This window comes from Chrysochloris asiatica, unplaced genomic scaffold, assembly GCF_000296735.1.
Source record: "Chrysochloris asiatica unplaced genomic scaffold, ChrAsi1.0 scaffold00051, whole genome shotgun sequence".
NCBI classification, from domain to species: domain Eukaryota; kingdom Metazoa; phylum Chordata; class Mammalia; order Afrosoricida; family Chrysochloridae; genus Chrysochloris; species Chrysochloris asiatica.
Genome location: NW_006408569.1, coordinates 10475409 through 10497363, shown reverse-complemented (window position 1 = coordinate 10497363; position 21955 = coordinate 10475409). Strand labels below are relative to the sequence as shown.

The following is a 21955-nucleotide window of genomic DNA, read 5'->3' as shown; positions in this document are numbered from 1 at the left end:
TCTAGTTATTCAACAGTCACATTAGACATACAGGTTACCTGCAATCGCCTGTAGAATCAATGTACATATAATATATCAAACTCTGAGAGGAGAACTCTGTCCTGTACTAGTCAGTTCACCTGTCTAATGAAATCACTCGAGAACTGTGAGCATAAGATTTAAATTAATTGAGTAAATTCTGCTCTTGGTTCAGCAATTGTGAAAAAGTATGACCACAGCTAGCAATTCATTGGCTATTAATGAAGCTTTTAATAATCCAGTGGCTTGGATGTCCTTTTAGCTAGCAAAATCTGACCTTTAAACGTATACTATCCTAATAGATTGCTTTATCTTGTATTTCCAAAAACACTGCTTTTCCCTCCCGGCATATAAATTACTTTCTTGAGTTTGAAAAGTACATATGCATTTCTTGGAAGATAGGTATCAAAATGAAAAGCAGAAATACACAATTAAATTCAGTTTCAGCCAACTAAAATAGATATGGACCACAGTCATTAAATAAGGATCTTGTTTGTTGGATTTATTATCTTTTCCTCCAAACTCATTAAGAAAGAGTCCAGCAAAGTGCTAAGGTCTCAATTAATTTTAATGGGCATGACCAAGGTTTAATAGAGTGTGGGTTTTAATTGCCTTGAGATTAGGTTAAATTGTATCCTTAGTTTACTATTGATAGAAATGAGATTTTGATCAAAAGGAACAAAATAATTTTTAAGAGAAATTGATAAAACTGATAACTTTTGAGAATGAGCACTGTTTGCCTAGAATTTATATTTATTAGTATAAACTTCTAAAGTTAATGAAAAAACTAGCCAATAATTAAATATTATATAATCAGTTTTCAAATAAAGATGCTGATCCAGATATAGCAGGTGGTGGATACAAAAACCCATCTGCCATCACATTCCTTGTGGATCTCAAGATAAAACATCAAGGCTATGAAGATTTGTGCCATAGATGGCAAACAGTATGCATATAATACAAAAGCTGTCCAAAGTGATCTTCTTTTAGTCTTCAATCATCAAACAATCAAGTCAAACATTTTGGTGGAATGTAGGTGCTTCTTTTCCAAAATGGCACTAGGTACAAAGATCTTTTATTTCTCAATCTGACTCAAGTAGTGTTGGCTAGGTGACAATAAGATGAATGCTGAAATGGATAGGTACATCTTCAGTGCTATTAGCTAAATAAAATTGCTAAAACATTTTAGGCATTTTGGAAAGTTCAACACCAGTGAATGTTAGAAAAAGAAAGCAATCTATAGAGGAATCCTACTTCATCTGTAGTAGATAAACACATTCACGGTTATGTAATTATTTGCAGTGAAAAGAAGAATATCTCTTGGAAAGACACTAAGAAAAGTTCTATATTTTTAAATAATGCATGAAATTTTAATAGTAATATTGTAGTATTCAAACTTTTATTTGCATACCCAATGTTAATTCTGGAACACAATTAAAGCCAGGATTATTCTGTGTGTATGTGTGCATCCTGCATGCTAACTTTTTCCTAGCTACATATCTCATAAAAATAGATGATTGATCCAAACTGGGAGGTAGAAGGTCAAATATGTAAATGTGTGTATCATGGCATAATTTTGCAACGACTGAAAAAGCTGCTAAAAATATTTGTCATCCAGGGAATGGAAGCCCTAGTGGTAAAATGGGTTAAGCGCTGGGATGCTAACTGAAGTTCAAACCCATCAGCTTCTCTGCATGGGAAAACGATATGGCAGTCTACTTCCTTAAAGATTTACAAAGTTGGGGGCACTGTGGGGCAGTTCTTCTGAGTTCTATAGAATTACTAACAACTAGAATTGATACAATGACATTGGGTTTGGTTGGTAACAGAGTGTGGGATGAGAAAACAGTACAACATAACAGCAAAAGGTTTGAAATTAGCCTAAAACTCCAAAGCTAATGAAAATTTTTTCATCAACATTTATTATCTTAAAAAAGTTTACCTTTCAATTTAGATCACTGAGAGAATCTAGTAAATGAGACAGTTAAATGTAGGAGATATCATGCCTGTACAAACACAATTAAAAAAAAACTTCTACCTTGGGTTATCTCAACTACTTACTAAAACTTCCACAATGCCTGGGATTCATTTTGAATTGACATCAATATCCAACTTGCTTGGTAATCAAACAAGTACAAAGATTAATTAGTTCTAGGCACTTTATGTTCTGCATCTATGACTTCTTCAGTTAGAAGCATAGTGAGAGCAATGGACTTGGATTATTGTGCACTAACTGTGACAATGCCAAATATATGTGTCTGGATGTTGGTGTGTGTTCCTTTTGGAACTCAGACTGAGCTCAGTAATGACTGTGGAATCAACACAGCTAGTTGTAAATGATGTATGAAATTAAAAAATTTCTGGCCAATGCACTCGTAGAATACAGAGTAGAAAAGGAATGCTGTGCAGAGCTGCTCTATAGTTTAGTTATAAATATCTCAATAAGTAGAAGTAGGGAGACAGAAATACAGCAAATTTTCCATTATTGCATTCTATTATTTCTTATTTTCATTTGACTCTTTTCTCATATTTGTTTTTAAATACACTGTAGCTGCTTTAACTGTAATACATGTGGATGACTAAATCTCTGGAGACAAGAAGAAAAATAAAGTACACAGACTTTTCCATGTGCAATTTATTTCCTCTCAGAGAGGTCTTTATCACTATATTCTACTTAAACTAGCTATTGAATGTCCACTGATCCTTCCAAACATGAAACCAAACTCAGTGTGTTTGAGTAGATTCCAAATCATAATGATTTTATAGATCAGTGTAGAACTGTCCCAGGCTTTTCAAAGTTGTAAACCTTCATGGAAGCCTACTGTTACACCTTTCTCCCATGGAATCCCTGGTGGTTTCAAACTGCTGACCTTTAGGCAAGCAACCAAGCACTTAAACCACTGCACTATCATGGATCCCTTAACTTGTCAGATACCTCCAAATATCTCATGCTTAATTCCTTTGTTTTTCTATATATTATAAATACTAATGCATAACATATTAACTTGATATCTGTTGAGTCAGTATACTGATTAAAATAAGCAATAATTTGCAGACATGGGAGGCAGGAGGTCAAGTATGTGAGTGTGTATATCATGGCATACTTTAACAATAACTGACAAATCCCCTGAAATTTTTTGTCCTTCAGAGAGTGAGGAGCCCTAGTGGTGAAATGGATTAACTGCTGGGCTTAGAAAAGAGTCAGTGAATTACTTTATTAAAGCACTTGTTACCTTAGTAGGGTCATACCATTTCCTTTTTGGAGAGTGACTTTCTGATACCTCAGAATACCATACTGGTTAAGAATTCAAAAGCTGCAGTCAGATTACCAGGGTTTGAATTCTAGCTCCAGCACTTACTAACTAGATGTCTTTGGGAAAGTCACTTATAATTCCTGCTTCTGTTTACTCCAGCATAAAATTATATTTAGTACTTTAAAGTATTTATCATAAAACCATGTTTTAATACTTGCCACCACTTGTCTACACCACTCATCTGTCAGTTTGTTGTAGTGTTGGCTTGTGTGTTACTGTGAAGCTGGAAGCTATGCCACCAGTATTTTAAATATCAGCAGGATCATTCATTGTCAGCAGGTTTTCATTGAGCTTATAGACTAGAACTAACTAGTAAGAAGGAGAGATGGAGTACTTCAGAATGTTTAGATACTGGAAACTTTATGAGTCGCATTGTGACACTATCAGCATCGGAATACTGAATACTGAAATATGATGAATACCACCAGAAAATTGTCAGATATAGAGTCAGAACATGAGCTCCTCAGGTTGGAAGAAACTCAAAATATGATTGGGGAAGGATTGCCTCCTCAAATAGAGTGGACCGTGATGATTCAAATGCAGTAAAAGTTTTTGTGACCTTAATTTACTTGTAGGGCAAAACTAAAAGTGAGAAGAAACAGCTGTAAAAATCCATTAATAATCAGAGCATGGAATGTACGAAGGCTGAATCTAGGAAATGTAACACATAAAGATTGCTACACTAGGCAAGGGCAGGTAATGTCTGCCCCATGGGCTGTATTGTTGTTGTTGTTAAGTGCTGTTGAGTTGGTTCCGACTTATAGTGACCCTGTACAGGGTTTCCGAGGCTGTAAATCTTTACGGGAACTGAATGCCTCATCTTTATCCTGTGGAGCAGCTGGTAGTTTCGAACTGCTGACCTTAAGGTTCGCAGCCAGATTCGTAACCACTAGGCTACCAGACCTCCTTATGGGCTGTGTAAGGGCTCTGAAATAATTTGGTTTGGACCTGCCAAGGCAACCGCAATTTCAGCCATTACATAAGGAGTGAATTAATTAAATGTTAAACCAAATTTTTAAGTTGAGAATTTTGTATGCCCAAGAATGGTGTTTGTTGTTGTTAAGTGCTGTCGAGTCAGTGCCAACACATAGTGACCCTGTATAGAGTTTCCAAGATGCAGCTGGTGGATTTAAACCACCAACCCTGAGATTCAAATCAACATTGTGGTCCAGTGCTTTATCATACAGCACCACACCAAGATGTTATAAATATCCAAATAGCCCTTGGCAGTAAAAAAAATTTCCCACCACTGTTCTAGGCATTAATGAACTGAAATGAACTGGTATTGACCATTTTTTAACTGACAATCATATGATTGACTATGCCAAGAAAGTCAAATTCAAAAGGAACGGTGAAATGAACATTTCAAAATTTATCTTGAAGTGTAATGCTGTGTGTAATAGAATAATATCCATATGCCTGAAAGGAAGACCAGCTAATACCATTGTTATTCAAATTTACTCATCAACCACTGAAGTCAGCGATGGTGAAATTGAAGAATTCTACCAAGTTCTTCAGTTTGAAATTAATCAAACATGAAATCAAGATGTACTGACAAATACTGGTGATTGGAATGCAAAGGTTGGAAACAAAAAGCGAGAATTAGTAGTTGGAATAACCGAGAGATCCCATGATAAAATATTGCAAGACCAATGACTTCTTCATTGTAAATACCTTTTTGAGTAGAAAAGACAACTATACACATTGAAAAAACCAGATGGAACACATAGGAATCAAATTGATTACATCTGTGGGTGGAATAGCTACACATCATCAGTGAAAACAAGGCCAAGAAAAGATATTCGAACAGACCATAAATTGCTCATATGCAAATTCAGGCTGAAGCTGAACAAAATTAAAACAAGTCCACGAGTGCCAAAATACTACTTTGAACATATCCCATCTAAAGTTAGAATCTGAAGAACGGATTTGATGCATTAGATACTAAATACCAAAGAACAGAAGAGTTGTGGAATTAAATCAAAAACATCATACAGGAAGAAAGCAAAAAGTCTTTAAGAATGAAAAGACCAAAATGGATGTCAGAAGAGGCTCTGAAATTTGTTCTCCAGCATAGAGATTCTTGACTTCCAGAAGTTCTCTGTCAAAGTTACGGTTGCATCCATTTTTGTAATATATTTTGCAAGATTATACTTGCATGCAATATTAATGATATTGCCCAATGATTCCTGCATTCTGTTGGGTCACTTCTCTTTGGAATGGGCACATATGTGGATCTCTTCTAATCAGTTGTCCAGGTAGTTGTCTTCCAAATTTCTTGGCATAGATGAGTGCCTCCAGTGCTGCATCAATTTGTTGAATGATTTCTATTTGTATTCCATCAATTCCCAGTGCCTTGTTAGTTGCCAATGCCTTACTACAACTTGGACTTCTTCCTTCAGTATCATAGACTCTTTTTCATGTGCTACCTCTTGAAATGGTTGAACATTGACCATTTGTTTTTGGTAAAGTGACTCTGTATAGTCCTTCCATCTTTGTTTGATGCTTTCTGTGTCATTCAATATTTTGCCAATGTTGTTGTTGTTGTTGTTTCTATGTGCTGTGGAGTTGGTTCCAACTTATAGTGACCCTGTACAGGGTTTCCGAGGCTGTAAATCTTTACGGGAACAGAAAGCTTCATCTTTTCCCGCAAAATAGCTGGTAAACTGGTAGTTTTGAACTGCTGACCGTGATATTAGCAGCCCAATTTGTAACCACTACACTACCAGAGCTCCTTATTTTGCCTATGGAACCCTTTAAATTAAGTCAAGGCTTGAATTGTTTCTTCAGTTCCCTCAGCTTGAGGAATGGCTTAGTGTTCTTCTCTTTTGGTTCATCAGGAGTAGATGTTGGATTTTGTCAAATAACTTTTCTGCATAAATAGCTATGATCAAGTGTTCCCCCCTATTGTTCATTTTAACTGATGGATGACATTGATTATTTATCTAATATGGAGCGACCTTTACATGTCTTGTATAAATCCAACTTGGTCATGATTTTCTTTTTCGTTTTTTAATTATGTTGTTGAATTCTTTTAACTAGAATTTTATTTAGAATTTTTGTGTCTATGTTCATGATGAATATTTGTCTATAAGATTGTTTTATTGATGTCTTTGCCTGGTTTGGGTATGATGGGTATGCAGGCTTCCTAAGAAGTATTCAGGATTTTTCCTTCCATCTTTTTCTATTTTCTGAAATACTTTGATTAAAATTGGTGTCAAACCTTCTCTGAATGTTTGGTATTCACCAGTAAAGCCATCTCAGCTAGGGGATTTTTTTTGTGAGGAGTTTTTTTTAATAACCTGATCAATTTCTTCTTCTTTTGATGTTGTTGTTGCTAGGTGCCATTGAATTGGTTCTGACTCATAGCAATCATAAGTACAATGAAACTAAAGAGTGTCTCATCCTGCACCATCCTCACAATCATTTTCACCCTTGCTACTACCATTGTGCTAACCCATCTTGTTGAGGGAGGGGGGTTCTTATATTTCGCTGACACTCTGTTTTATCAAGTTTGATGTTCTTCTGAAGGGATTTGTTCCTCATGATAATATGTTCAAATTATGAGAGACGAAGTCTCCTATCTAGGGTACAAAGGAGCATTCTGGCGGTATTACTTGTTTTTCTGGCAGTCCATGTTTTTTTAAATAATATTCTCCAACATCACAACTCAAATTTATCAATTCTTCTATGATCTTCCTTATTCACTGTCCAACTTTCACATGCACTTGAAGCCATTGAAAATATCATGGCTTGGGTTAAGCAAACTTTAGTCCTCAAACTGAAATCTTTACACTTGAACACTTTCAGATGTCTTGTGCAGCAGATTTGCCTAATGCAATATATCATTCAATGTTTTTACTGCTATTTCCATGAGTGTTGATAGTGGATCAAAGAAAAATGAAGTCTTTAGAAAGTTCAATCTTTTCTCTATTTAATATGATGTTATTTATTGGTCCAGTGGTAGGAAATTTGTTTTCTTTACATTGAGATGCAGCCCATACTAAAAACTGTGGTCTTTGATCTTCAACAGGAATTATTTTAAGTCCTCTTTTACTTCAGCAAGCAAGAGTGCATCATCTGCATCTAAGATTGTTAATGAGTCTTCTGCCAAACCTGATACCGCCTTCTTTCCTTATAATCCAGCTTCTAGGCTTATTTGCTCAATGTACAGGTTTAATAAATATGGTGAAAGAATACAACCCTGGCATACATATTTCCTGATTTCAAACCATTCAGTGCCCCCTTGTTCAGTTCAAACAACTGCCTTTAGTCTACGTTCAGGTTCCTCATGAGTCCAATTAAGTGTTCTAGACAACTCATTCTCCACAATGTTTTCCATAGCTTGCCACGATGCACACAGTCAAAACCCTTTGCATCGTCAATAAAGCACTAGCAAACATCTTTCTTGTATGCTCTGTTTTCAGCTAAGTGCCATCTGATGTTATCAGTGATATCCCTAGTTTCATGTCTTTGTTTGAATTAGGCTTGAACCTCTGACAGTTCCCTGTCAATGTACTGTTGCAACATTTAAAAAAATTATCTTCAGAAAAATTTTACTTGAATGTGATATGAATGATATTGTCTGCTGATTTATCCATCCCATTGGGTTGCCTCTCTTTGGAATGGACACAAATATAGATCTTTTCCAGTCACCAGGCCAGTAGCTGTCTTCCAAATTTCTTGCCATAGAAAAGTGAGTAACTTGAGTGCTGCATCAATTTGTTGAAAGTTTTCCATTTGTATTCCATCAATGCTGGAGCCTCGTTCTTTGCCAATGATTTGTGCACCTTGGACTTCTTCCTTCAGTACCTTTGTTCTTGATCATATGCTACTTCTTAAAATGGTTGAATATCAACCATTTTTTTTGTTGTTGTTTTCATTCAGTGACTCGGTGCATTCCTTCCATCTTCTTTTGATGATATCTGCCTCATTCAATATGTTGCCCATGTTATTGTTGTTGTTTTTAGGTGCTGTCAGTCATTTCTGACTCATAACAACTCTGTCCTGTGCCATCCTCACAATCGTTGTTATGTGTGAGCCCATTGATGCTGTCACTGTATCAATTCATCTCAATGGTGGACTCTATTTTTCTTTGACCTTCCATTTTACCAAGCATTTGTCTTTTTCCAGGGACTGGTCCCTCCTGATTATATGTCCGAAATATGTAACACAAAGTCTGGTCATCTTGGCTCCTTAAGGTCCATTCTGCCCATAGAATCCTTCAATATTTCAAGTTGAGGCTTAAATTTTTTCTTCAGTTCTTTCAGCTTGAGAAATGCTAATCATGTTCTTATTTTTGGTTTCATAACTCAAGATCTTTGCACATTTCATGATAATTGACTTTGTTTTTAAATCTGCCCTTTGACATTTTCTGTTCAGCACTTTGACTTACTCATTTCCTTCATTTGCATTAGCATCTCTGTGGTGGAGAGGATGTTTTAGAGTCTTTACTGATAACAATTTTTGTCTTTTCCTTCTCTCTTGTCTTCTTAATGACATTTTGCTTTATTCCTGTATGATGTTCTTGATGTCTTCCCACAACTCTTCTGGTCTTAAGCCATTAGTGTATAATGCATCAAATCTCTTCTTGAGATGATATCTACATTCAGATGTTTTATGTTCAATCAAATTTAATTCTCATGAACTTGTTTTAATTTTCTTAAGCATCAGCCTGAATTTGCATATGAGCAATTGGTGATCTGTTCCATATTCTGTTCCTGGCCTTATTTTGGCTTCTGATATGGAACTTTCCCACAGTCTCTTCTGATAGATGTAGTCAATTTGATTTCTGTGTAATTTATCTGGTGAGGTCCATGTATATAGTTGTCCATTATGCTGTTAAAAAAAAAAAAGGCTTTTGCAATGAATAAACCATTGGTCTTACAAAATGCTATCATGTGGTATCCAGAATTATTTCTATCTCCAAAATCATATTTTCTAACTACTCATTCTCATTTGATTCAAGGACATTTTTTATTTTATTTTTTATTTGTTCTATTACTCAGTAACTTTTAAGCAGGGTATTATTCAATTTACATGTATTTTATTTTTTCCCTTTTAATCTTCCTGTTTTATATTTCTAATTTTAACATGCTTTGTATTATTCCAAAGTTTTAAAATTTATTGAGGCTTGCTTTGTGGCCTAACATATGGTCTGTTCTGGAAAGTGTTCCATATGAAATGGAAAAGATTGTGTATTGTGCTGTTGTTGTGTTGAGAGCTCTGTTTATGTCTATAAGGTCATGTTGGTTGATTGTGTTGTATAGTTGTTCAGTGTTTTTGTTGAGCTTCTTTCTAGTTCTGTCCTTAATCAAAATCAGTGTATTAAACTCTCCTACCATTATTGCTAGGCTATCAATTTCTTTCTTCAATTTTATTAGAGTCTGATTTATGTAGTTTGAGACTCTTTCATTGGGAACATAAATATTTATTATGGTTATATTTTCTTCTTCAAATGACCCTATAATTATAAGATAATGTCCTTTGTCTCTTATACTGATTTTTGCTGTAAAGTCTATTTTATAAGAAATTAACATTGTCACTCTGCTCATTTTTTATTGTTGCTGGATTGATATGCTTTTTTTCATCCTTTGATTTAAAACCTATTATTGTCTTTTTATATAAGGCGTGTCTCTTGCAGACAGCATATTGGAAAATGCTACTCTCTTATCTAGTCTGCTACTCTCTGTCTCTTAACTTGTGCATTTAATCCATTGACATTCAGTGCAATTGTACGTGGGTGAGTCAAAATTTATCTGCACTCTGGCTGTAGAATTTATTTTAATCAAGTTTCATAAAAGACAAATACCTCATTTTTCAACATAAGCTCCTTGATTTTCAATATACATTATCCATCTGTCAACAACCTTTCATATTCCCTTATTAAAAAATGTTTTAGGCTTAGTTGTGAACCAAGAATGCACCACTATCTTCACTTTGTCATCAGAGATGAATCTTTGTTCCCGAAGGGCTGCTTTCAGGGAACATAGCAGGTGAAAGTTCGATGGAACAAGATCAGGAATATAGTAGGATGCTTTAACACCTCAAAATGAAGATTTTGCACAGTGTCAACAGTGTGAGCAAAGTTGTGAGGACGTGCCTTGTCATGTAAGATCACAAAGCCCTTGGATAATAGTCCTCTGTATTTAATACGAAATTTAGACTTCACCTTTTTATTGAGCATCTCACTACAATGAGCACTGTTTATTGTTGAAACCTTTTCCTGGTAGTATTTCAATATTGCCCTTGAGAATACCAGAAAACTGTACACATCAATTTTCCAGCTGATGGTTGATTTTTGAACTTTTTCTTGGTCGACGATTGAAGATATTACCATTCTATATTCTGTTTACTCTGAGGCCCATAGGAATGAATCCATGTCTTGTCACCAGTAACTTTTTTTTTTTTTTAATGAAATGTTTTCCTTTCTTTGAATATTGGTCCACATTTTGTTTGCAGATATCCAAACACTTCTGTTTATCCTTTTACATGAGCTGTTTTGGTACCTATCTCACACAAACTTTTCGAAAACTAAGTCTGTTGTGAACTATTTCATTGGAATAGCCATGACTGATTTGCAAATGATTTGCCACACAATCCACTGTCACCCATCTATTCAACTGAATCATTTCAAGTGCACACTCAGTGTTGTCATCAGCCACAGACATAGATGGGCATTTTAATATAACTGGAGTGTGGAAAATTTTTGACTCACCCTAGGAAATAGGTAATGATTGTAATAATTTTTTTATGATTTTTTTTTTGTGTGTGTGGTGCTACTAATTTCTATGTTCTATCTAATTTTCTGGGCTGAGTTAATTTTGTTTGTGTGTTTTCTTGTCAATTTTTTTTTCTTCTGTTTTAATGTTTACTGCAGCTTCATGATTTTCCTTTTTCTTAATTTGATGTGAATTTGTATCAATTTTCTTTGAAGTTATTTATTAATTTGTTAATTTCCCCACAGTTTAAAATAGTCTGTTTTATCTTGATATCTATTTGTCTTCCTCAACATTCAGAAGACAACTGTAGTTGTCTTCATTATAAATTGATATTTCTGGTTCCCTATTTTCAATGTTGTAGGTTTGTTTTACTTTGGATGCTTCTATATGTATATTGAATTATGGGTGATATTGCCTTGCATTTCACTCTCAGGTTGTTTGCTGTCATTGGTCCTCAGTCCAAAGGACTCTCTTTAATATTTTTTGCAAAGTTGGCCTGGTTATTACAAATTATTTTAACTTATGTTTATCTGGAAATATTCTCATTTCAATATCATGTTCTGCGGACAGTTTTGCTGGTTATTTTGCTGGGTGTTCTTGGTTTGCAATTTTCCTTCAGAATTTTGTATATGTCTTCAGGTTGTCTTCTTGACTGAATGATTTCTGCTGAGAAATCAGAGTTTAATTGAATTTTTTCTCCTTGGCAGGTAACTTTTAATTTTTCTTAAGCTGCTTTCTGAATTCTTTCCTTGTCTTTGATTTTGGAGAGTTTGGTTACCATATTTCTTAGTGATTGCTTTTTGGACTCTATCCTGTTTGGAGTTCATTCAACTTCTTGAATGTTTATATTCTCATCTTTATGATCTTAGGGAAGTTATCTTCCAACAGCTCTTCAACTACAATTTCTTTGATTTTATCTGTCTTGTCCTGTTCTGGATTTTTGGTCATCTGTAAGTAATTCTTATTCATGTTGTCCTACATGAATCTTAGACTTCCTTGATATTTTTTCACTCATTTTTCTGATTTTTCATCTAGCGTACTAGTATTGAGAGATTTATCATCAAGCTCACTAATCCAGACTTGAATTGATTAATACCCATACCTTTGCCCTTTTAATGTGCTGTCCTTTTCTGAAACCTTAATATTAATTTTCTCGATTTTTATTTGCAGGTTTTATATTTTCTCCAATTCTTTATCGATTTTGTTTGTTTCTTCCTGTTGTATTTTCCTTTAGTCTTCCTTGTTTTCCTCAACTGTTCTGTCAATCATTTGGAGTTACCTAAATATTATTCTCTTAAATTATTTTTCAGGTAGTTCCAATCTCCCTTTTCCCTAAAAAAAGAAAAAAAATTTTTTTCTAGCTCTTCCTCTTGGTCATTTGTTTTAGCCACTTAGTTTTGTTCCTGCATGTGCACAGAAATTTTTTGCTGTTTCTTAGACCTTGTGGTAGTCTTATATTTGTATTAAATTGATTATTGTATTTGTTTGTGTTCTTAGACACTCACCAACTGCTTCCTGCAGGGATTGATTAGGGGATAGAAGCATGTATTCTTGTTTGCCATTTTTCCAAGTTAGTTTAGGATAGTTTTGGCTGATGTTAGTTGTTGTCATTGTTCTGGAGAATAGCAGCTGATAGTGGCTCTTGACCACTGGATTGGGTTGTAGAGAGTACAGTTGTGGCTGGATGGTATGAGCATGGTTGCTTTCCCCTATTGGGTGAAGCAAGAATACAAAACACACACACAAGAAACAGAAGGAAAACAACACACAAGCAAACAACAGCTGAAAAGGAAAATAGTAAAAGCAAAACAACAAACAGACAGCAGTTTGTAAAAGATACAAAAACCAAAAAGAGAAAAGAGGGAAAGGGAAAAATAAAAAATAAGCAAAAATAATTTAAAAATATTTAGAACTATGCACAATTAGGGAGAGTCGTGGACTAAAGTGAAAGCAATCAGAAAGCAATAAAAAAAAATAAGAAAAAATAAAATATAAAATTAAGAAACAGCAGCATTTGGGAGAGAAGCACAGAAAATGAAAGTGTAGAAAGAAAGGATCAAAAACAAGGGAGAGTAAAGAAAGGATTAAGGGCAATAAAAAATAAACAACTAAAAGCAATGAAAAGAAAATAAAATATAGGCCAGGTGCCAGGCTCAGAAAAGAGAGAATTCTGTGGTCTCCTGCCAACCAAGAACCTCACTTCAGAGGAGGGCAAGGGATGAGATGGGTAACTCTTTAAAACTTAGATTAGTTCCTGTAGGGCTAGGTGTTGTGTGTTCTTTGCATACACTATAGAAATAGTTCATGCAGACACCAAAGCAGCTGAAGGATCAGGGTATTTCTAACCCAGAGTCTAGCTGAGGATGAGAGGTCCTGCTAGTCAAGGGCTGGCCAGAATCAGCACTGCAGATCTAGAACAGGCCACACCTTCGTACAGGTACCAGGTTTGATGCTGTTAGTTCCCCACTCCTTTTGATGTGGCTCCAACTGCCAGGAAAGCAAGACTTTTCTGGGCATGTATGTGGGTGGAAACACCATGCCTCTGGTTACAGGATAATGCAGATTATAAGAAAATTGTTTTAAATTTCATCCTGATGATAAGTAATATGTTTCTGTACCAACTACAATTCTCTTGCCTTCAAAACCTCTCACAAAAGATGGCCATGCCTCACCTGACTGTTTGGCAAAGATCAGAGGTCTCCTTTCCCATCCCCATATGTCTGTTCAGTTGTTTCTCCTAGTTACAGCTAGTCCATGGCTGGCTAGGGTCAGCTCTGCAAGTTTTGAGCAGGACTTGCCTGAATTTCAGTACCAGGTTTGATGCAGATAACTCTCCCCTCACTTTGATGGGCCCTGGCTGCCAGGACACCTTTACTGGGGGCATATGTGGGTGGGTGCTGGCCACATCTCTTGTCACCAAGGGAGCGTGGGGAACAAGAAAAAAGTTGCACCTTTGTCTAAGTGAACCACTGTTATGTTTCTGCAATGCTAATAAATGCTAATATGCTGTCTTTGAAGATGTTAACAACAGTTTAAGTTAGCCATATTGTGTCTGCTCAGCTGGCACAGGTCACAAGTCTGTCTTCTATTTTTCCATGTCTTTTCAGATTTATCTCTCAGAAAGCATTCAATCTGAATCTCATCTGCATCTTTTTTCATTCGGTTTCTTTTACCTTTATTTCAGAGTGTTTGTATAGACCTATCTAAATTATTGAAGAGCAAAAATGCCAGCTTGAAGACTAAGATGCACCTGTCCCAAGCCTTGATATTTTTAATAGCCTTATATGCATGTGAAGGCTGGACAGAAAATACAGAAGACTGTAGAAGAATTGATGCATTTGAGTTATGGTGTTGGAGGAGAATACAGAAAGTACATTAGACTGCCAAAAGAACAAACAGATCAGATCTGTGTTGGAAGAAGTGCAGCCAGAGTGCTCATTGGAAGCCAGGATTGCCAGACTTAGTCTCTCATATTAACCACAATATTATTGGTTCAAATCCATTAGCAGTTCCTTAGAATCCCTATACAGGGTCTCTATGAATCAGAACCTACTTAATGACACTTAACAACAACAACAACAACATGAATTGATGGAATACAAATTTAAATCTTTCAACAAATTGATGTAGAACTGGCAGAACTCACACATTAATGCCAAGAAATTAGAAAGAAAACTGCTTGGCCATCCAATTGGAAGATGTCCTTAATTGGCCCATTCCAAAGAGAGGTGACTCAACAGAATGCGGAAAGCATAGAACAATGTCATTAATATCACACGCAAGGGAAATTTTGCTGAAGATAATTTAAAAAGGGTTGCAACAATACATTGACAGGGAACTACCAGAAAGTCAAGCTGGATTCAGAAGAGGACATAAAACTAAGAACATCATTGCTGATGTCAGATGCATCTTGACTGAAAGCAGACAACACCGAAAAATGTTTGTTTGTGCTTTATTGACTATGCAAAGATTTTCAACTTTGTAGATTAAAACAAACTGTGGATAACATTGTAAAGAATGCATATTCCAGAACATTTAATTGTGTTCATGAGGAACCCATACAGAGACCAAGAGGCAGCTTTTAGAATAGAAATGGATAGTGAAAGTATGTGCCAGTATTGTATCCTTTCATCATAATTTCTTTCATCATCAACCTGTATGTTGAGCAAATAATTAGAGAAACTGGATTATATGTAGAAGAACATAGCATCAGGATTGTAGTAAGGCCCATAAACAACCTGCAATATGCAGGTTGATACAATCTTGCTTGCTGGAAGCGTAGAGAACTTAAAATATTTACTGAAGAAGACCAAAGACCACAGATTCCAATATGGATTGCACCTTAATGAAAAGTAAACACAAATCTTCACCACTGGACCAATAAATAGCATCATGCTAAATGAAGAAAAGATTGATGATTGACATTAACAACAATTTCATTTTGCTTGAATCCACAATCAACACTCATAGAAGTGGCAGTCAAGAAATCAGAAGGCACATTGCATTAGGCAAATTTGCTGCAAAAGACATCTTTAAAATGTTAAAGAGATCAGTTTGAGGACCCACACTATGGTACTTTCAATCACCACATATGCAAGTATAAATTGAACAATGAATAAGGAAGACTATAGAAGAATCAATGCATTTGAATTAAGGTGTTGGAGAAGAATATTAAAGGAACCATGGACTGGCATAAAAACGTATACATGTATAGACAGAATGCTTCTTCAAGGTCAGGGTGACAAGATTTCATTTCTCATACTTCGGAAAAGTTATCAGGAGAGATTAATCCCTGGAGAAGGACTTCATTCTTAGTAATGTGGAGGGTAACCAAAAAGAGGAAGACCCCAAGGAGCTGGACTGATACAGTGCCAATGCAATGGGCTCAAATGTAATAGCATTTGTCAAGATGACACAGGACCAGTAGTGTTTTGTTCTTTTAAGCATTGCATGCTTGCTACGAGTGAGATTGTAACTTTTTAAAAAAAATTTTATTCCACTAGATCCAGCCACAGCAAAGAACCTAGGTGCATGAAATAAATAGATTTCAAAGATCAACTATTCTTGGTACTTCACAGATTTTTTTAAAACCATATGGTTACAGTAAGTATGTTAATTAATTAAAGTTTTATTGCATTTTCATATTTAACTTTATGAATTATAGAGATTGTGATTATAGATTTTATTTTGCTCTAGTCTATTATATTTAACCCTTTTGTTACTTTGTGAATCAAATCACATTGCTTCAAAGACATACAATAGAAGCTGAGAGTGGATATGTTTCTAATCTATAAATATTTCACCTGATATAGATAGCTAGATAGATAGATAGATATACATACTTTGAAAAATTATTGGTTCATCAAATTTCAAAACTTTAAAGTTAAAGGACGTGCTTTTGATAGTTCAATGGTTATTACAGTTCATACAGAAACTCCTAAATCTACCAAAGTTATTATCTAAAATGAATAAATACTATAAAACCATATATTTCTTTTTAAATGTTCAGTAAGTTCATAGATTGAAAAAGCATAATGTTATCTTAAAAAAAGGTAGGATGTTTTATACATTTTCCTATTAAGAATGACATCATAGAGATATAGATTCTTTCACTCTATGACTAGTCAGAGTATCTAGGTCAGATTATTTACAAACAATGATGAATAACCATTATGTCCACAGTGAGTATCATGTTTTCAGAACATCACAATTTTTCTTAATTTTCTGATTTATTGGTACACTCATGGCAAACTTACAAATAGCTCCTTTGCAAATTGATACAACAATACATTTTTTAGAGACTGTCAAACTCTTCTATTGTCTTGCAAAAATGATATAATGCTGAACATAATCTGAAAAGATATAAGTGTTTGGGAAGTAGTCTGAGGTTGTAGAAAGAGTTAGAGATTGGAAATATTAACCAATACAGATCACTTTCAAATGACATGGCTTGAATTTTTTTTCTAAAGATTTCCTCTTAAAATATCAGAGGAATTTAATACAGAATTCCAAATTTTCTCCCATTAAAATGAAAGTAACACTTGTCCAAGTTGTTAAAAATTATTTTAAAAATTATTTCATTGCTGGACAACCGGTTTTGGCAGGCAGCAGAGACAGCCAGGTAGGAAAGGCTCCGTGGGGGAGGGATTGAAAACTCACAGAAGCTGTGCTCACAGCACAACACCAGAGCTCTGGTTCTACCATAAGGTCAAGGATGTCAGTTTCCTGCACTTGCAAGTGAAAATATCACAATATAAAGGAAAATTCTGCTATTTAGGAATCTCTGGACATGGGACTCCCTCTGGGGCCACCCTGCCTGGGCAGAGTTCAGAGGGTGGGGCTATAGCCAGACCAGCACAGGGAACCTGCACTAAAAGCTGTGCAGAGACATTTGCAAAAAGAGGTGCAAGAGATTCTACATAGTTTTTCCTCCTCTTCCCTGTCGCGCCTTCTTTGCCCTGCCCAGACACCTTCACAGTTTTCCAATGGTACAGAAAGGAGCTCGGCAGCTACTTATGACATCAGCCTCGGGGTCGCAGCCCTAAAATTGACTTGTGCAGGACCCTTGGTGGCTGTGTGCTGTGAAGTGGGTTTCGGCCCATGGCGACCATGTGTGAGGTTCCTGATTCTGTGGGTCTTTACAGGAGGAGAGCACCTTGTCTTTCTCCCACAGAACGGCTGGTGTTTTCGAGATGCTGACCTTGCTGTTCACATCCTGATTCGTGAACACTGCGCTACTGGAGCTCCTTGTGCAGGACCCTTACCCAGGCCTATATAGCAAGAAAAAAAACAGGCATGTCATGCCTGATAGAAAACCATAGAACAATCTGTAAAATGTCAACATGAAAGGACACAACTACCTTGAGAATTATGCTGTGCTCACCCAGATACCTAACTAACAGAGACAAAAGTAGTGGACAATCGTTATCCTATTAACTTCTCAATATTTATCTGTGCACCTCCACAGTGCTGACTAGAGGAGGGGCCTGAGTGCACGGACAGCCACACCCACTGCTGGACACTTCTACTGTGCATAAACACTGTGTATGGAAACTCAGCTACAGTTTTATTTTTGTATCAAAGTGGTAGTTTTTGTCTCTGCTTTTATATTGCTTCTGTTATTGGTCCTTTTGATCACACATCTTTCCTGGAAGTGGGAGCTTTTTCTCCCTACATTACCCAAGAAGAGACAGTAACCGTGGCCATATAGTCTAGCTACAAGCATACCACATAATATTCCACCATTGAGACAAGTGCCAATAATAGCTGCTAAGCATTACATGAGAAAAGGGAAGCCTATCTCTGGATCATATCCACCAGGAGACACACAGTAAGCTTAATAACACAACAACAAATATAACTACTGGAAATGACAAACAAAAGATCCCAAACATAACAAACATCTCAAAACATGCCCCAAACCAGAAAAGAGTAACTGAGACAAATGTGCAGGAGATAGTCAAAGGCTCCCCAGAAGAGGATTAGCAGGTTTTGGATTTGCCTGAGAAAGAATTCAAATGAATGATATGGAAACAAATCCAAATGTTCCGAAAAGGGGTGGAGGAAAACAAGGAAGAAGTAAGGAAATTACTACAAGAGAATTCAAACAAGATTGATACAGCAATGGAAACAATTCAAAACCTACAAACAGATGATTAATAATAAAATATCAGAAATGGAAAATACACTGAAATGGGAAAGGGGCAGAATAGAGGAGATGAAAGTCAGAACTAGCAAGCTGGAAGACAAATCTCTCAATACTCCTAAGACAGAAGTTGTTGTTGTTAAGTACCATGGAGTCTATTCTGACTCATAGTGACCCTATACAGGGTTTCCGAGGCTATAAATCTTTATGGGAGCAGAATGCCTCATCTTTCTCCCATGGAACCGCTGGTAGTTTTGAACTGATGACCTTGTGGTTGGCGGCCTGACTTGTAACCACTAAGCTACCAGAACTCCTTAAGATAGAAGAGCAAGCTGAAAAAAGAATAAAAAATTCTGACGAGAGTCTAAGATTCATGCTGGATAACGTGAAGAGGAACAACTTTAGAATTATTGGCATTCTAGAACAGGAAGAATCACACAAGTCCACAGAGGAGAGAGTTGAGGAGCTGCTGGAAGAAAATTTCTCTAACATCTTGAAAAGTGAAAATATAAGCATTGGAGAAGTTCATCAAACCCCAGGAAGGATAGACCCCAAAAGAAAATCACCAAGACATATCATAATCAAGCTCTCCAAAATCAAAAACAAGTAAAGAATTCTAAAAGTAGCCAGGGAGAAGAGAAGTGTCACTTACAAAGGCAAGCAAATCAGATTAAGCTCTGTGGCACTGTGGGTTAATGTGTCATACTGCAAAGTCGTTTGAACAGCAAAGTCAGTGCTTCAAGCTCACCAGCTGCAACTTGGAAACCCTATACAGGATCACTATGGGTTGGATCCGACTTTATAGCACTTCACAACAACAACAACAACAACAACATTCAGCATAAGGAGTCCTGATGTGGCGTTGTGGGTTGATGTGCCAAACTGCAAAGCTGTTTGAATTGCAAGGTTGGCAGTTCAAGCTCACCAGCCACTCCTCAGAAACCCTATCCAGGATCGGATTGCAAAAGGTTCCAGCCTTTCTAGAAAGCAATATGGTGCTTCCTCAGAAGGTTGGAAATAGAAATACCTTATGATCCAGCAATTCCTCTACTTGGTATTTACGCACAAGCAATATGATCCATAACATGAGTAGATGCATGCACACCAATGTTCATGGCAACACTATTTGCTATAACAAAAGGATGGAGACAGCCTAAGTGCCCATCAATTGAAGAATGGGTAAACAAACTTTGGTACATACACACAATGGAATACTATGCCACTCTGAAGCACAAGGAAGATGCAAGCCACCGTATAACATGGATGAACATTGAGGACATTATGCTGAGTGAAATTAGTCACAAAAGGAGAAATACTGCATGGGACCATTTTTGTAAAAGAGTAAGAAAAAGAACCCACACTAAAAGTGGAAATTTAAAAATTATATATATATATATATTTGCTGATCACCAGGATGTATGGGTCGAGAAGAATGGAGGGAAAGAGCAGAAGATAAGAGCACAGGGTAAGGAATAGACACAGGTTAGCTTGGGTGAGGGGGTGAGAGGTGCAGGGGGCCATGCACAAGAAAGGGGAAGGGAATGGAAAAACAAGGCTAATGGGAGAACAGTTAGGCAGATTTGCATGGGCTAAGTGGGACAGAGGTAAATGTATGCCCAACCTTGGAACAACAGTGCTCCAGGATACAGGGATTGAGACATGGTTTGAAGGGGTAAAAGAAGGAAATAATGTTAAGATGCTTGGCTGTCTTTTTAATCTTGGTTTACTTTGCCTACCATTGTAAAGTAGACACTTGAGATGGGGAGAAAGGAATAGCCAGAATCACAACAGAAAGCATGTAAGTCCATCTTCAGCCTATAACTGATGGAATACCTTGTTGTTGTTAAGTGCCGTCGAGTCGGTTCCGACCCATAGCGACCCTGTACAGGGTTTCCGAGGGTGTAAATCTTTACGGGAGTAGAAAGCCTCATCTTTCTCCCGCGGAGCAGCTGGTAGTTTCGAACCGCTGACCTTAAGGTTCGCAGCCCAATTTGTAACCACTACGCTACCAGAGCTCCATGGAATATGGGGGCTAAAAGTTGCCCAATGAAAGAAGCTTCATGTGGCACCTTTACACTGCAAAAGACCAAAGGTGGAATCCAGAACCCTATGCAGAACCTACTGAGGTAGGAAATTTTCACTGGAAAGGACGAGTAGACCAGCCTGGAGTGGCTAGAAGAACAGAAGATACTTCATGAAAGAAAGACCGGCAGGAAAAATCCAAAACAATAATGGCAGTCTGATTGATTACTACAAGAACAAGTAAGTCCAGGAGCGGAGGTCACTAGGACTATCAAGTGAGAAGAACCAAGAGCCATCAAGGCAAGTGGTTGGGACCCTCAAAGTAAACCCCCTTCTAAGACTGAGCCTCAAGGGGAATACCTGATCAGGCATGTGGTCTGGCTGGTGACCACGTTGTTCACCGGTAAGGGAAGAGGTGGATAAAACAGTAATGAAGTTTTAAGCTAAGCCTGACCACATTCAATAGACCCCTGTGAACCCGGGTGGAGGTCTGGGACTCAAGGGCCCAGAGGCAGAGTCATGGCTACAGAGGATTAGAGCGTAGAGTGAAACATCCAGCTAATATGAAGTGAGCGGAGAGGCACAAGAACACCCATACTTGCAGATAGTATCCACTTGACCTGGCTTCGAGGACTAGATGATCAGAACTTGACTAGAAGAAGAAGTAAGGGGGAAGGAGGGAGATAAAACAAGCAAACCAAGTAACCTGGTGCAATTTCATGAACTTTACCTATACTTATGGACATGTTGTTGAGTACCGTGGAGTCGGTTCCGACTCATAGTGACCCTGTACAGGGTTTCTGAGGCTGTAAATAATTACGGGTGCAGAAAGCCTCATCTCTCTCCAGAGGAACCGCTGGTAGTTCAAAAAAGTCAACATATCTTTACAGTAAGGATCACTCCTACCCCTTAGGTACACATGGTTGACAAGGATGAGTAACACAGATGTTAGCTACCCAAACTGGGGGAGGGGGCTATAAAGGCAAGAAGTGACTGGCTTACAAGACGGGGCAAGGGAAGGTAGAATCACCACTGAATGATTTCCAATCCATTGGGACCAGGTTGGAGAAAGGAAATGGATGTAAGACTCTTGTGGTACAATAGTGAATAATTGTCATCAGAACTGACTGTGAGGCTAGCAAATATAGAGGTAGATGCTTTTTGACAAAAGGAGGAGAGTGATTGATTTTGCAGCCCAGAAGCAGAGGTCACTGAGACTATCAAGTGAGAAGAAC

The 21955-nt window shown here is 36.9% G+C and overlaps 1 pseudogene; it reads left to right on the top strand.

The window, feature by feature from the left end:
* Window positions 1–2226: 2226 nt before the first annotated feature.
* The window catches only part of LOC102819618, a 22642-nt pseudogene continuing 2913 nt past the window's right edge, over window positions 2227–21955 (top strand).